This window comes from Choristoneura fumiferana, chromosome 24 (genome assembly GCF_025370935.1).
Source record: "Choristoneura fumiferana chromosome 24, NRCan_CFum_1, whole genome shotgun sequence".
In the NCBI taxonomy this organism is placed as follows: domain Eukaryota; kingdom Metazoa; phylum Arthropoda; class Insecta; order Lepidoptera; family Tortricidae; genus Choristoneura; species Choristoneura fumiferana.
The window spans coordinates 2,797,377-2,815,041 of record NC_133495.1 but is presented as its reverse complement, the minus strand read 5'-3'; positions in this window follow the sequence as shown (position 1 = coordinate 2,815,041).

Sequence of the window (17,665 nt, the reverse complement as noted above, 5' to 3'; positions counted from 1 at the left end):
TGAAGTTTAAACTCGATAAAAATATTTTCATATAGCAACCAAGGTATTTTTATAGATAAAAAATGTCCCGATAGTATGAATTTTAGTTTACTTAATAATGATTATCTTCGTTTAGTTCAATAGTTTAAACAATAAACACTAAAATACAGGAAAATTCCAACTCACCGTCCGTAGTGGTCAGAGGGCTCGGAACAAATTAAAAAAAAAATACCAGAAAAAAGAGATAATATATTTTCTAAAAATATAATAAAGTACTTTTAGAGGAAGCTGAGCCAGAAAATTTTAAGTAGCAAGTAAAAACATAAAATATTTGTTAAATCCCTTCGCACCCCGCGGGCCTGTTAATGGTACACAAAGTAAATTAAATACACTTGTGTTGCTAAATAAATTTGGATTATTTCAGATGATATCGGCCTAATTTACAATACTTAACTATTAAATGAACTTTTCTAAGGTTACCTTAGCGCTTAAATTACAGCTGCTGGATTAGAGACAGATTACAGAGAAAAAAATTTAATTTATCTATCTACTATATGCAATTCGAATGAGGTACTTAAATATCATGATGACCAAGTTCTTTGAGGGGGCTAGTAGGAGAATTGAACTGAACCTTCCTGTAATTCTAGTACGGCTCCTTCACAGCTGACCATACTTTCCAACTTTCAATAATCCAGCTGCATTTGAAACAAAAATCGTCAAAGCAGCCATTTTATTTCCAATCAGAAATGTTTACGACACCTGTCAGAGACCGACCAAGTGAACGAAAACGACGATGCCCAAAAAGCGATACGCAACTGCACTGCTATATCTAAACTTGGGTTTTCCTGTGCAAGTTAAATGTTTCCTGTCATACTAATAGTATATTTTTTATAATTTTAACTTTACATAAAAAAAGACTAAGTACTTGTTATTGTTTAAGTAATCACAGTTTAAACGTAGAAGTTAACACAAATTTTAATAACATCTTCCTTTTTAAAATAATACTAGGTATCGAATGTAACTGTTATTAATGTAAATAAACGAAGTAAGTTTATGGCAAAATGTTTATTAGACAAATTTCATCCTGAACATGCCCTATCGATTCGTATAATAAAATAGCGAGCGTTATTTTATAGGGTTCGGTAGTCAACTAGGAACTCTTTATAGTTTCGCCATGACTATCCGTCTGTCTGTCTGTCTTCCGAGAGACTGTTAGTACTAGAAAGCTATAATTTGACATAATATACATATCAGTCACGCCGATAGTGGTATTACATCAGCCAAATATGTGATCTACCATCCAAAAGTTGATAATCGTTTGCATGTCATAAACAATAATGCCAATAGACGTGTCTGTCAACTTGAAAGTTCGACTTTAGCGACATATTCATTTGACAGGAACTTGTTAAAAATTGATAGACCACTTATTTGGCTGCATAGTACAATAAAACAAATAAAAAAAAATGTTTTTAAGGTACCTCCCATAGACGCAAAGTGGTGGTGTTTCTTTTTTCTCATCCAATCTTAAGAGTGTGGGATATCGTTGGATAGGTATTTAAAACTTATCCAACGATATCCATAGTTGCTAAAACGATTTTTTCGTTTAGTGATTGTTTGCAAAATATTCAACTATAAAGTGCAATTTTCATTAAAAATCGGGTAACTATAACGGTTAAGTTTCTTGAGAATTATTAGTAGGTATTTAAGAATAAACAGCACCCTAAGGTATAAATATACCTAAACTTGGAATATTCCCTACAAAATATAAATCCTTAGAAACATATTGCTTATTTTTTTCGTAATGGCTACGGAACCTATTTCGGGCGTGTCCGACACTCTTGGCCCGGTTTTTTGAAACTAACACTAATTCAGCATAATGATGATCTAACGAGTTAAGTTCGTAAATAGTGAGCTATAAGGATGATTAATCTTGTTTTTTACCATACATCCAGGGGAGAATGACACGTTTTATGCACTTGTATTACAAATCACTATTGGCACAGCAGTGGCGTTTCCCCGTAAACAATTTGGGTTGGGGACTGTAACTTCGCCATACTCTTATGCATTAGTAGGTATAGCAATGGTATTGGTGTCTGTCTATATAGGTTTGTATGTACATTTTAATCACGTGCGTCATACACTGTTTATCGCATAAACTTTCACTTCGGCAAAGTGATAAAAAACCGATGGTATCAGGACAGGACAGACTGAGTTTTTCGAATTCCTGTGCGGATTAGTACATTTGAAATTTACCACGAGCTCTTGCGTGAAGGAAACATCGTGAGGAAACCTGCACAAACCTGCGAAGCAATTCAATGGTGCGTGTGAAGTTCCCAATCCGCACTGGGGCCCGCGTGGAACATGGCCCAAGCCCTCTTGTTCTGAGAGGAGGTCAGTGCCCAGCAGTGGGTTGTATATAGGCTGGGCTGATGATGAGATGATGAACAGGACATGTGGTGATATTAAAATGTATCTTAAAATAGTGGTACTACTACTACTGTGCTTAAACTAGGCTAAACACATAAATCTTACTGTGCTTACAGTGGCGTAGCTACCAGGGCTAGGCGGGGCAGTGCCCGGGGCCTCAAGCTCAGGGGGCCCTCGAAATTCTGCTTTATAGCTGATTATAAAGTTGCTTAGCATTTTAAGTATTTGTATATAATTATAATGATTTACTTCAAAAAACCTTACCAGTTTTGATAGCAGTGGGCCCCATTTTTTATTTGCCCCAGGGCCTAGGTTACCTAGCTACGCCACTTGGTGGCTTAAATTTGTCCATGATTGGTGCCGTCAGTTGCGGTGAACGTTCAGTAGCTTCATTCCAACCGAAAATTAGATCGACGTTCACCAGAACCAAGTAAATAATTGATGTAATTCGAGTTAAAAGCCGTGTACTTACTTCGGGATGACTAATAATCGAGTTTACCGTCACTTTATTCGTCATTATAAGTCATAAATCGATAAGATTAATAGAGGCGGCTTTTCAAGGAAAAATAATCATATCTTTATGAATTATTGGTAAATATTTCATGAGTCAGATTATGCATACAATACAATGACTCTTTATCGTACACCAGAAGTATAGCGAGAGAGAACAGGTACACAAAGAAAAATCTTCCCCGACAATCGGGCGGAACTGACATTTCTAAGTACCTAGTTCCTCTTAAGTTTCCGACCACTAGGCATGCTATGGTTAACATATGACTGTTGTTACTTAAATAACTATAAAATAATTAATCAATGTATTAGGAAGCTGTGCCCTTATTGTAAGTTTTCGGTTACAAAATACGTCTCGATCGCGTTTCGCGTAAAATCTCTTGTATGGGAAACACGAACAGCGCCTCTAGCGGAACGTTTGCGATGTTCGTGTTTCATACAAATTGAGATTTTAACGGGAACGCGATCGAGACGTATTTTGTAGCCGAAATCTTACACTAAGGCACTGAAGCAGGTTAGACTTACAATGTCTACTAACAATGGGCGAGTAGACAGATAAATCTAGTCTTTAAGACACGACACATTCCATCCAATAACTAAATATAACATGGGTTATATGAGTCAGTAATTTGGCCCTCCTGACCCTTGAACTAGACGAACGATACTAATTAACCCCTATTCCTACGGCTTTGTTGGACACATTACATGACATAACACTGTGTAGGGTGTACTTACAACTAGAATGTTGGTGTCGCTCGGACTCTCGGTTTTCTTCGTTGTTGTCCTGATTCAAATTGGAAGAAAAAGAAAACCGATTTTCTGTTTCGAATTCCGAACGATATTAGCAAACTACCGTTGAGGTGAAACGTGCAGAGTTTGACCATAATTGTATGCCGTTTCTTTCTTCTTTCTGAGTGCAAAGGTTGCCTGGAATAGATCGCTCTGTAGCGATAAGGTCGCCCATTGTTTAGCGTGTACATTTTCTTAATGAGTAGCTTCCACTAGAGCTGCGCTGAGTCACAGAATATAATAATGAACTGTTTCTATAGGCTCATTGATCATGACAACACTCCTTGCAACAGTTGCAACGCGTGGCGCAATTTCTGGTAGGAACGCGCTTACCCTACTACATGTCTACACGAGTCGTCAAAACTCGAACAACTCTACTACCTTAGCTCATCCAGGATCCTTGGGGGGGGGCAAGTTGATATGGATGGATAGAATGAGAAAAGTATGAATTGCCCAGGGATGTAACGGATGTGGTTTTATCGGAACCGAAAGCGGAACCAGATGTTTTCAATTTAGTTCATCGGAACCAGAAACGGAATCGGAACCGAACCGAACCAGAATCGGAGCCTGATATCACTCAGGCTATCGGTAGACGAGATTTAGGGTAGGTCTACTAAACCTGAGGGTCGACTACAAAACTGTCATTCATTAGATCGTGATCGCGATTGTCAGAAACGTCACATAATTAGCCTTCTGTTTGTTTTTAGTAAACGTCATAGTGACATCGCATTAGGTTGGTTTTTTAGAAAAATATGGCTCTGTCCATTGGAGGACAATTTTGCCAGTGTCTAGTAGGTTTTGCCGTTGTACGGTAAAAAAAATCTAGAAAACGAAATATGACAGGTAATGGTGGATGAACGATCAACGATGACAGCGCCGTGTCGACATCGCATTAATTAACAAGGAAAGTCGTATGACTTTTCCTTGAAAAGGTTCCATGGTGGCCACCAAGTTAAATTCCTTGAGTACGAGCCTTACATCCGGCGAATGCTTCGGTTGTTTTACATTTGCTAACTTTTTAGAATCTAGGGGCAGCTGCCTCCCTGCCCCCCCTAGTTCCATCATGAAGAACGCTAAATTTATTGCGTAGAATATGATACAAATACCTACATTATAAATAATGAATTTATTTCAATCAATACAATACATGCAATGATTCACAATGTTGACGCGTGAAGAAGTTTTCGGAAAAAAAGATAGAAGAAATGTTTTGCTTGATAAAGTAAAGTGGCTGCCGTGATGGTCACGCCACGCGCAAGTCTTAGTTATCTTGCATCTGTCGAAGATCTGTTGAAACACCGGAAACAACAGCAAAACAAATAATTGATTCTCGATGGCTGGTAGGATGCTCCACCAAAATTACAGTCTTTTTTAGAACTTATTACTATAATACTTAAATGATGACTTGTTGAAATTCCTACATGCAATATAAATTTATTCGAATCTCTATAAAAAAAATACAGACTATATACTTTAAAGGATATTTTTTGGACAAAAATATCATCACTGAAAATGGGTTGATTTAGCTCCAGTATTCCACAGGCAGGTCTGCAGTTCCATCCAGGAGAGGTAATATAGGACAAGTTTTGGCTCTAACGATGTGCAAAATTCGAACTTCGTATCTTGCTGTCCCGATGGCGGTAATGTTAATTAATACGAGAGCGAGAGGAACGGTAGGTACGATACGAACTTCGATTTCGAATTTGTAACAGCCCCCTGTACCACTACCATGAGTTTACAGTGACCGTACTCGATAGCGACGGCGTAAATTATTTGTATGGAGAATTGTACAGCGCCTCTACAAATAATTTACGCCGTCGCTATCGAGTACGGTCACTGTAGACCGTGTAGTGGTAAGCTCTAAAATGACAACCACGGCTGTCGGAGAGAGATCTATAGCGGCCTCTTTCCATACAAGTGCTCCTCAGTTGGAAAGTCCAAGTGGCAGTGTGGCAGCCGCTTAAGTAGGTACCTACTCGTAGATGTTGTACGTAAGTAAATGATAAAAACTGTGCCAACAGTTATCATTTCAACAAGCATAAAATAAAGAAGATAATATTTAAATTACGATGAACCATGAAGATTAGTAATTAAAAAAACGCAAGATAGCCGATTGTGCGGAATCCGGTAGGAAATTTTTACTGAATTCATACATAGTGGGGTACTTTGAGTAGGTAGGCATCATGGTCCTTAGGCAGCGCTATACTTTGTTTTTTTGGCATTAGAAAAAGGTAAACATCTTGTTGAGTCTTTTTTATTGCAAAACGTATTTTAAAAAAAACAGTAGGTAACTATTACATATGATACCAAAATCATGTAAGTAAATTGATCAAGGAGGTATTTTAGCAAAAACGTTCCAAACCTCAAGTTTTTTGATTTTGGAACAAAAGTATTTTTTTATGGATAGGGGGAAACGAGCAAACGGATCGACTGATGGGTAAACAATTACCGTCGCCCATAGACACCTGCAACACCAGAAGAGTCACAAGCGCGTTGCCGGCCTTTTTTAGCGGGATTAAAGAATAATATGACAATGATTTGGAACAATAATTTTGCTAAAATACTTACGTCCTGTCCTTGCTAATTGTAACATATTTGCTGTGATTTATTTTTCAAGTGTTTTCAATAAAAAGACACGTCAAGATCGCTTATAAGTATCTTGTTTCTAGTGCTAAAAAACGAAGTATGGCTCTGGTGGAATCGACATAATTTAGACCATACCTAACCCAGCGCGGAAGGTGGCAGCTAGAGACGACGAATTACGGCGATTGCCGACGTTAAATGTAAGTTAAAGTAATCTTAGAAACAAAAAAACCAAGGGCCGATTTTTGAAATCACATGGTTATCGTTTAGGCAATACGCGTGTCGATGATCCGCACTAGCACGCGATTTACGCGCATGCGGCAAAACGCGCGAGTGTACATGAGCCTTCTAGTCCCACTATCGCACGAGAGTACCTACTCGCGCATAAATCCTGCTATAAATATATGTTCTTGCTCGCTAATCCTGCCGTGAAGCAGCAGTGCTTGCACTGTTGTGTTTCGGTGGAGAGTAAGACAGCGGTGAAATTACGGCACTTGAGGTCCCATCTTAGGCCTCTAGTTGGCAACGCATCTGCAATACCCGGTGTTGCAGATGTTTATGGCGGGTGATCCCTAACCATCAGGAGACCCACTTGCTCGTTTGCCTTTGTTACAGCTCGAAGGTAAGTAATTACGGCTGCTGGACACCATTTTAGGGCCTACGCAAGCTGGCGCGTGTGCACGAAGCGGGCGCACGCCAGCAGGGCCACTACGAAACACGAAACGAAGTTTGTATCGTACCGTCCTCTCGCTCTCGTATTAAATAGTATAAGTGTCAGAGGGACCGCACGACACGAACTTCGAGTTTCGTAGTAGCCCTGCTGCGGGTAAACCCGTCGCACGCGACGCGCGCAGTTAGCGCTGCTCATAGTACTTTTCAATAGTGACAACCGCGTCAGCTAGCGTAGTCCTTAGCTAAGTATTCTCACGGCCACTGGACACCATTTTAACTGGGCGACCGTGACATCAGCACTTGACTTGTTATAATTGTTAAGTATTTCACCAATTGAGCAATTACCACTTATCTAATAAATTAATGGCCTGTCTGGCATACGGGAAGGATTCTACTACTATACATTGTTCATCATATCTGTCGTAGGACGTCCACTGTTGGACATAGGCCTCCAGTTGCTTCGGTTGGAAGCGGTCTGCATCACCGTGAACCCGCGGCTTTTACCAGGTCGTCCGTCCATCTCGTTGGTGACGTCCTACTGCGCATGCCGATCCACTGTCTCCAAAAAGTTTTGTTAATACCCAGTATATTGTTTAGAAGCAAGCTCTGTTAACATTAAATAAGTATTTATAGTTAGCTACGGTCGTTTAAAGCATTTCTTTGATATATCTAAAAAAATACATACGAAACGCTCAGTTCATGAGTCAGAAAATATTAATTATTCTGTGGCCAGACTCGCACTTGCATTGGCGTATCTAGGGATATTTTTCATATTAGTCTTATAGAATTTAATCTTATTAAATAAATAAATAATTTCGAATCGGTAGCCCATCATCCTAGGGGGCACGGCTTCTATTAGCTCTATATTTATTTTATAGGTATGGTATTTGTTGCCATTCTTCCCGTTTCAGTGCCACTGCCACGATAGTTTTTTGGTGCATAAGCCATAGTTGACAACCTCAGAGCGACCGCCGAGCGTAGGTATGAAAAGTGAAGTACATACAGGAGATTGACTTCTGAACTATCTGTATTTTGAGCTTTTGGTTTGGTCAGGATATCCGAAACAAATTGTAATTTTAAAGATAGATAAATAAAAAAGCAAAAACGTCCATACGAAATTTTTTATTTATTTTTTGGTATTTTTTGAGACATTCTTTTCGTACCCGCTTGACATGAGTTAAATCTGGATGACATTACAAAGGCTAAAACAATTGAAGATCAAATATCGCAAGCTTAGTCTATGTGTAGGTACAGTCAAACAATTCGATTCCTATGCCACCACAGACCGTGTCGTATTACATTTTACATCATTCGACAAACATTGTTATAGAGAAACATAATTATTCAATATGATAAGGTTCCATGGTGGACCAGAAGCCGTATTGCCTGCGATTCCGGCGCTCGCGAACGCAATCAAACAAATGACAGTTGTTGTATGCGAAATCTGTCATTTGCTTGCGATCGCGAGCGTCAGAAACGTTAGGCAACACAGCCTCATGAATCGAATTGGTTTACAGTTATAGTCAGAATCAGCGATTCTTGCATTGCACACAGCTTGTCACAAAAAAATCATCGTTTCAGGGATATTCCTCTTCAAAATATCGCTTGAAAAACTTATTTGCGATATATGTCATAAGAAAATACATTATAAATCATTGCAAGCAAGGTTTTTCGCAAAGCTAGTTTTACAATTTTAGAATAAGACTTACAGGAAATAATCTGAACAATTGAAGCGTTAAGTAGATCCATTTGTTTTTGTTTTTATTTACCGTTACTTAGTGCGTCTTTGTCGAATGCAAACAGTTTATTAAAAGACGAACTGAGTTACGAATGAACGGCTGTGACCACTCCGCTTTGAACATAAAATAAATAAAACACAAGTGTAAGGGGCTGTTTCACCATCCATTGATTAGCGTTAACCGACGGTTAAATGTGATGCCGTCTCCGTCTATTCGAACAAAACAAATAGAGACGGCAACACACCTAACCGCCATTTAACACTAATCAATGGATGGTGAAACAGCACCTAAGTATTATATTCCTACTGATACTTTTACGATAAAAATTGTTGACTATTTATTAGTTTATCTCCATATTTTGGAGTTAAAATAAGGAGCACAATAATTTCAAAATGGAACTAAAGTTGTGTAATTTTATTTTATTTATACTTGCAATTTGTAACAAGTCCAAGGAAATGGGACGGCTATTATTTACTATTTTATTGCCACTTATAAATATAAACAAAGCGTGTTTTACTACCTGGATTGCAGAAAACGTCAATAACTTCGATTTACGATGCTTTAACGTTCTATTTTACTGCTATGGTGGTTCTAGTTGAATAATATGATGTTAATAACGTTAATAGGAAACCAGTAAATTATATTGATAAGTAACATATGCTAATTATATCTTATTATAGCATAATATTTTTCTAAATATAATTCGGTTTCGCGCGTTTTCGGGATAAAAATAGCCTATATCACTCTCTGGCCCATAAACTATCTCTATGCCAAAAATCACGTCGATCCGTCGCTCCGTTTCGACGTGAAAGACGGACAAACCTACACACAAACACTCACACTTTCGCATTTATAATATTAGTATGGATGGATGGATGGAAGTATGGATACAATGTGCCGTCTTGAGTTGAGATTGCCTGAGAGTGTAATCCACTTAATCTACCCTCCCTAAATGAATCTCGTAGAACGTTCTAACAGAACCATTAACAATATCTCTTATAAATATTATCTACTGGTTTTAAATTTTAACTTACTTAGTAAGAACACAAGATAGTACAAGTTATAATTGATAATTATTATCAATTTATCAATCACTCATAAAGATAAAGTAATCGCATACCGATTGATAATAAGGGTATTTCTTTAATTAGACTGTCTATATGGACTGACGTCAGGCTCGTTCGATTCCGCGTCAGACACTCGAGTCGAGTGTAAGTTCCCGACGAAACAAAAATAAAACTGGGGTGATGCCGGCTAATGTACTAAGTTCATATTAGCTTTTGCCATTCTATAAATAGAACTGGATGATCTTGACATCTTGTAAGGTGAAATTTGACCGTCACTGTCATTGTTTCTGCGCCCTTAGCAAATAATCCATAGACTTATTTTATCATAAACGTGAAAGTAAATTTTGGGGTCCCTGCCTGCCGCTTGAAAAGCTGTAGATGTAGAACCAATTTTGATTAGATTTAGCTGGAGAGAAGTTTGTACATTGAGGAAGAAAATAGAATTTGTCCGAAAAAACGTCAAATTTCTCGTGGGACATCGGCAAACAAGACGGCTGGTGTCAAATATATAGGTACTAGTATCTTTATATTTCATTGTCAATGCTGTAAGTCTGGTCTGCGAAGTATCTACGGAAACTATCTTATAAATAATTACAATCATTTAAAATAAAGTTTTGGCAGCTTTTTTTTATATTCTATATTAAGTCCGATTTTTTATCTACACCAGTGTTTTATTAATTTATGTCTTAAGTTCATAGCAAAGCGGTCTTGTCGTTCAAATGAATATTCTGCTATACAGAATATGCAGTATCCTTCTATAATTTGTCTGTTACATCCCGATGTATTTTCGTTCATGATTTCACTAAATTTTCAACAGTATTTCAACAAATTAAAAACGTATTGGCTAGTTTTCCTATTTTATAAACATACTTACATATTCCAGAAAACATGTTTTGTGTTGTTCATGAGAGATAATGACAAAACATATTTTCGGTATAATAAATGAATTTATCAGACGTGTGTACGTATTGTTTACAATTCAATAAGAATCTTCTCTATTTTTACAAATTAAAATTTTTGCAATTTCAATAAAATAACTTGTTTTTCAACTGGAGTAGACCTAGAAACGAGTATTACCCTGTTTCATTCGAGTTAAAAAAAATGTATCTTGAATAGTGCTCCCTCATTGGCTGTTTCAAAAACCATGACCTTTACTTAACCAATGAGACATATTACTATTATATATCAGCCAAACTTAAAAAAACAAGATATATTACATAGAAAAGAAGATCGAGCATTTCAAAAAACTTTGTGAGACTCAAAAATGGCATCTGTGCCATTTAAAGTGCACAATTAAAAAACTTGTTTAACTCCAAAATTGTTGTATTATGCCTCTTGATAATTGTTACTACTTAAAAAATATCATATAGACCGTACGAGAATGGGTCCTATATTCACTAATCATAAAAGTTGTTATGTATCGCTAAATGTATAATATAACGCTACTACACGTATAATATACAAGCTATACTTATGTATATGCGTATGTCAGCCTCGACAGTAGTAAGAAAACATACAAAAAGTCGCTATGGCGTTAATAATTACCCTTGATGCAGCGAGATCTTGGAAACACAATCATTTCCACCACTTCTTTCTGTCACACGGTACAAGATGAGGGTAAAAAGAGATGGTGCATGCGATTACGAGCATTCGGCCGATAGATAATACAGCCATAGATTTAAACCGTCCCTGTGGTAGGTATTGGGATTATGATGGCAACAGAAACAAGAAGATAGTCCATGCGCAAGGGTATTAATGAAATAGACTTTCGTCTTCATAATAGACTAAGTTTTAATTTTAACACAAGCTATTTTTATTTTCGTGTGGATTTTTTTCCAACTCTTCACCTATTTAATAATGTTTAAAAAATATATTGTTACATTCCAATCACGGCACGAAATTGAGAGTAAAACTAATTGACTTAAAAATAACTAAATTTATTGTACTGGCAATAATAAGGTAACTTATATTAATTTCTGTTTTACAATTCATGCACTTTCTAGCATTTATTTTTCAATTTTAGAGACTATTGAGCTTTAAAAAATTACCATAAAATAAAAAGGCTGACATACAAACTAACAACATTATGAGTTAAGTATAGCCGTGACAGCTACAAGCCACAGCGAACGTAAGCTTACATTATCTTTATAAAAAATAACTCTGTGTTGTTCGTGAATATTTTTACTTTTCAAACACTATTTAAGTAGGTATAAGCAACTGGGGTGGACATTGACCAATGTATACTTTGTATATATTATAGACTAAGTGATTAATAAGTGCATTATAAAAATGCCCGGGCACAATGAATAATGACAAGCTATACCGGGCAAAGTGATAATTATTATCTAAACTTCATTATTTATCATTGCGAATATATGCTACATGGTCGTTGGGCAAATTGATTACAACTGATTTTTGGCCAACTGAAGTCCGATTCAATCAAATGGAAAGCTAGGTGCGACGACGAGCGCTGCGAGGGGCGTTCTAGGTTCAACTGCGACCAAAACAAGAATTGCCAGAATTGGATTCAACCATTATAGATGACATAATTAATTTAATTTAATATGTAAATGCATCTATAAAACGAAGAAATTATGTGTCAAAAATATAAATAATAGTAATGAAGCACATATTTTTATTACTATGCCCGGGCAATTTAATGATTTGAATAGTTATAATGAAATTGCCATCTCATCTTGCCATGAATTATGAAATATGACCGATTTATAACTTGGCCCACAACTTATACAATGTATACAATTGATGTTGGACATTGACAATGTATACATAATAACTGTTGTCAACCACAGCAGACATGAGCATTTAGACATCGGCTAGACGCTCATTCTGGCATCAGAGGCCTTATTGCCTAACACACTGGAATCACAATCTTTTTCGCTATTTTTTTCTGTCACATAGCATAAGACGAGGTTAAAAGGGGCGATGAATAAGCTAGCAAACGTCAGCGCGTTGACAATGCGTCCTCAGTTCAGTCCACCATTATTGTCAGAATAACGACAATTTTATTACCGTATAACCGTTTCAGACCGTTCGTCAGTGAATGACGATAGAAGACTGATAAACTGAACTGACGCCAGAAACGGAGTGTAACCGATGTCTCACAGGCGTGTGAACTAACTCAACCGTCTGCAAGAATATTCCGGATAAATTCTAAAACACCCTGTGTCCAAGGCATTTGAAACACAATCATAGTGCCAAAGTAAAAACATTCACAAGCAAACACCAGGAGGGTTCCTTACACATAATACTTTTTTTTATTGTATTATTTGTCAAATTTTATCTTTTTTTTTGTATGACACCACAGCCACCAAATCTCACGACACACACACACACGTGAATTGTGCATTTAATAATAATAAAAAACCGTTCGGAAAGTCACTAAAAAATGTAAAAGTGTTCTATCTGGGAATTCTATTCTGAGACATTATGCTAAGGCAATATAAATACCTATTACAGCGATTCTTCAGTGTTGTGACCGCTAAGTATAATGAAACACTGCATCTATACTCCATTTATTTTAACATTTGAAACTTCACGGTAAAATTTGAACACGTTTTTAAATTAAACAAGGAAACTATTTAAAATTGTGTTAACTTCTATGATAAAAACATAACAAATACAGCTAATAAATGAACATGTACATTGACATGTACGTATTTTTAGTACATTTGTGTTCAAAAATACCGAGAAAAGTGTTACAATTTAACCGTTTATTCAAACCTTAAATTAAACAGGGTATAAGTAGTTTTAAAAGGGGCGCTACACTGCTTAAACAATTTTAAATAGAAGTACAGACGTAGAAACTAAATCACGTACTAGAGTGGGACCAATTCCCTGTAAATTTCATCTAGACATATCATCTGCCAAAGAGATCATAGTGAATTGTATTGTGAAAGGGTTCTACTCTTGTACGCGATTAAGTTTCCTCGACTGTACAATGAACAATAGAGAGATATACGGACTAAATTACAAAAACATGTAACATCGACTGTAATTTGTATACATGACTTCATTGATGTAACATTAACGTCGTGTATACACATATTTTTGTAACTTTGACCATATCGTTCTCTTTGTAGTAGACTGTATGAGACTGCCATTTTAATTCCTCTAATAAAATCAACTTTAAGGAGTAAAATCCGTAATTTTCACGTTCGCAGCTTGCTTCAAAATAGATCGGCTAAACAATATCATTCTAAAATATTCTTATGAGTAAAACAAAGTTTAAATTATTAGAAAAAACCTTTTTATGACTTTCGGAACGTGAATATTTCTAATTGCATCTGTGAAAGCGATTTTAGATGTCGTGTGTGGTATCGCGCTTGTCAATCTGTGTATCTCTTTTTTACCGCACGACCTAGAAAGAGAAAGATCGCGGCTATAGCTGGCTAAAATCAAAGAGTATAGACCAAAATATAGAGATGATTGAAGTACGAGTAGCAGGAGAGTAACATCAGTTTGATCTGCTCTAACTTATCTTGGTAACACTGAGTTAGAAGAAGTGAGGTATACAGAGGTAAGATTAGTTTCGCCAACTACTAGGTTGTCACTGCTATTTTTAATGTTACTGAATGGAAAAATTCTTTGAATCGTCATGATTTTGAATTGGTTAACACATGGTTAACGCAGTTACTAAGTCGATAATCGTATAGTACGATTCGCACGTAGCGACAACCTTACAAACAAATTTTATTTTCCTTCTTTTCTTTTGATTATTTTGTCACTCTATTCTTATCTATACTCTTCGGTAAATACTGTCATGTCCAAACTGGAATAGAGAGCACCATTACAGCAATTACTCATTTAAGTTATTAATTTTCGTTGATCCAAAACTAAAGATTATAGAGGAATACAGAAAAATAGCCGTGGTGGCCTAGTGGTTTGACCTATCGCCTCTCAAGCAGAGGTTCGTGGGTTCAAACCCCGGCCCGCACCTCTGAGTTTTTCGAAATTGATATGCGAAATTACATTTGAAATTTACCACGAGTTTTACGGTGAAAGAAAACATCGTGAGGAAACCTGCACACACCTGTGAAGTAATTCAATGGTATGTGTGAAGTTCCCAATCCGCACTGGGCCGGGTGGGAACTACGGCCCAAGCCCTCTCATTCTGTGAGGAGGACTGTGCCCAGCAGTTGGACGTATATAGGCTGGGGTGATGATAGAAAAATAACTCAAATACTGGCGTTCAAAGATCACACACATGACACCAAAAATCGTAGCGAAGACGCACAATAATAACTTGAGCTTGAAACCCACTGACAGTGGCGGAGCGGTGCGACGCGGCGCGGAGGCTGTAGGTACCGGTTGTAATATTCGAGCTAACATGAAATAGTCCGCATATAATACCGCGCCACGCTTATTTCATTACCGGTTGTAATATTCGAGCTAACATGAAATAGTCCGCATATAATACAGCGCCACGCCAGTTTCATGTTAGCTCGAATATTACAACCGGTACAGCCTCCGCGTCGCGCCACTGTCAGTGCATTTCAAGCTTTATTGCTTACGTAGAACGTTCTTATTGCCCTAACGATCACAACCTGCCTATGTCGCAAGGAGTAACCTCATTCAGAGTTAACGACCTATCGTTTGTTGACACGTTATGGACTTTATGAAACGTTGATTAAGGCTGCATGTCCACTGGAGCGGAGCGAGTCAGCGGAGCTGTGAGCGGGATAAAAAGCCTCATCAGTGGACAGGGAGTTGGTAAGTATCTTAAAAATTCACACAGAACCGGGATGAGGAGCGAGGACGCGGAGTGAGGAAGCGGGGCGGAGAAACGAGCGCAAACGGGGAAGCGGGGTAGCCCAGCGAATTAAAAAATCCGCAAGCCCGCTCCGCATTACTTTCTCGCTCCATTCCGCTATCTATCTCCACGCCTATAGACAGACACAGTCCGCAATGTCACTTCGCATTACCCCCCTCGTGCCGCTGCCTCGCTCTGCTCCAGTGGATGAGTAATCTAAAGCATATGCTATGGTAACATACGCTAGTACTATACCTAAATGGGTGGAAAAATTGGAAATACAATCTATGGGTAATTTTCAAACAGTTGTTTTGTATCGTTGACTTCTAAGAATAAATGATAAGATAAGTCAGGAATTGTAACTGCGTTAGAAAAATTGCCTTGTGAACACGGGTTTCAAACAGTGTTTTGCGCGTCATTAGTCATAGGTACATCTGACATTGCATCACGCGCGCAAACCAATCCCTGCAGAGCTACTACGAAACCAGAAACTCGAAGTTCGTGTCGTGCGGTCCCTCTGACACTTATACTATTTAATACGAGAGCAAGAGGGACGGTACGATACGAACTTCGATTTTCGAGCTTCGTAGTAGCCCTGCTGCTCTGTTTTTTAATTTTAACCAATCAACAAGCGCGTGTATTTGCAACCTCTAAAATACATTTAATGATAATGATTCGTATTTGAATCATAAGTCGTTTAAAATGGCACTTTTTGTGTGGAATTTGTTCAGAGTTAAGCTTCCTGACTTATTATTATTCTTAGGTTGACTACCATTTCACGCGATCCAACTGTTTAGTTTCCACCCATATAGAGAACGAAATCGTCACTGCTTAAAAAAAAACTCCTACCTTAAAATCGATAAATTTTTTGAGTGAAATTTATGATGATTATGTCAAGGTTCAATTTTGTGAACATATTGATTTTAGATACGAGATCTTTTCAACGTAGTGACGAAATGTAACGTCACAACAAACGCTAGCACGATAGTCTCCCAGACACAGAGCCAAGGACCAATGTAAAGCAACTTAAGCTCTAGACCGAACACATTTTGTGACTTCCTAGTGGCATTTTTGGACACACAAACACACACTTTGTCTAATCAATAACGAGACTCCAAGCATAACGAAGCAAACTTCTGTTTAAAATCTGTGCATAAAAGATACCAAATGTATCAGTTAAAATGTTTTGTTTTGACTAAATATTTTAAATATGCCACTTTGTTTCATTTGAGGTTCAACCATGACTTTGGATTATATCGTATTCGTCGTAATTCTGCTTATCTACCATAGATCAATACCGCGTATCTTTTTTTTCCCCATCCCCTGTCACTTCACGTTCAATTGGAGTAAAAATTGGAAATTGGCTAAATTAGATACGTGGAATTATCTCATTCTACATAGATAGTTACGCGTATTTGCACTTTCAAGTATAGCTTTTAATCGCGGAAATTTTAAAAGTCCAACCAATGTTTACAAGGAAGACTATAATAACGAACGATCGTGATGTTAACTGACGTCTCCAAGTGCGGGTTGACTTTTAATTATTTCTACGAATTCTCCGCACTAAAAATACGATACTAAATAAATAAGTCAAAACATATGCTAACTGAATACATTTAGAGTCCATGTATACAAGGCCTGATATCATACCAGAATTTCATTTACATTTTAGTTCTGCAATGTGTTATTTCTTATTACCGATGCAAACCTGTTCTAAATAATATACTCTAAAATGTACAGACAACGTAGGTGTAGTAGAACCTTTAACCCCGGAACTGTTTCATAGAAAATTTCAGAGTGATATCGAAGGTGCCTGGTAAGGAAAATCGTTGTGATGATTATTGTGAAAACGTTCTACATCGTTTGAGACTAGTTAGGTTAGGTTAAAACTATTTACATAAAACTCCCACAGATTATATTTAGATGGTATTGGTATCTAATTATGACATTTAGGTGACAAAACTATTTATAAGCGGAGAAAAACTTTGTTGAATATAAAAAAACGCATCTTCGGATGCACTTAGGGTGGGTGAAAGAACTTTTCCGACAAATACGATGGCAAAACATTATGAAATTTAGTATGATATCTTTAAGCCTTTGACTTTAAACAGATGACTAAGACAAGTTAT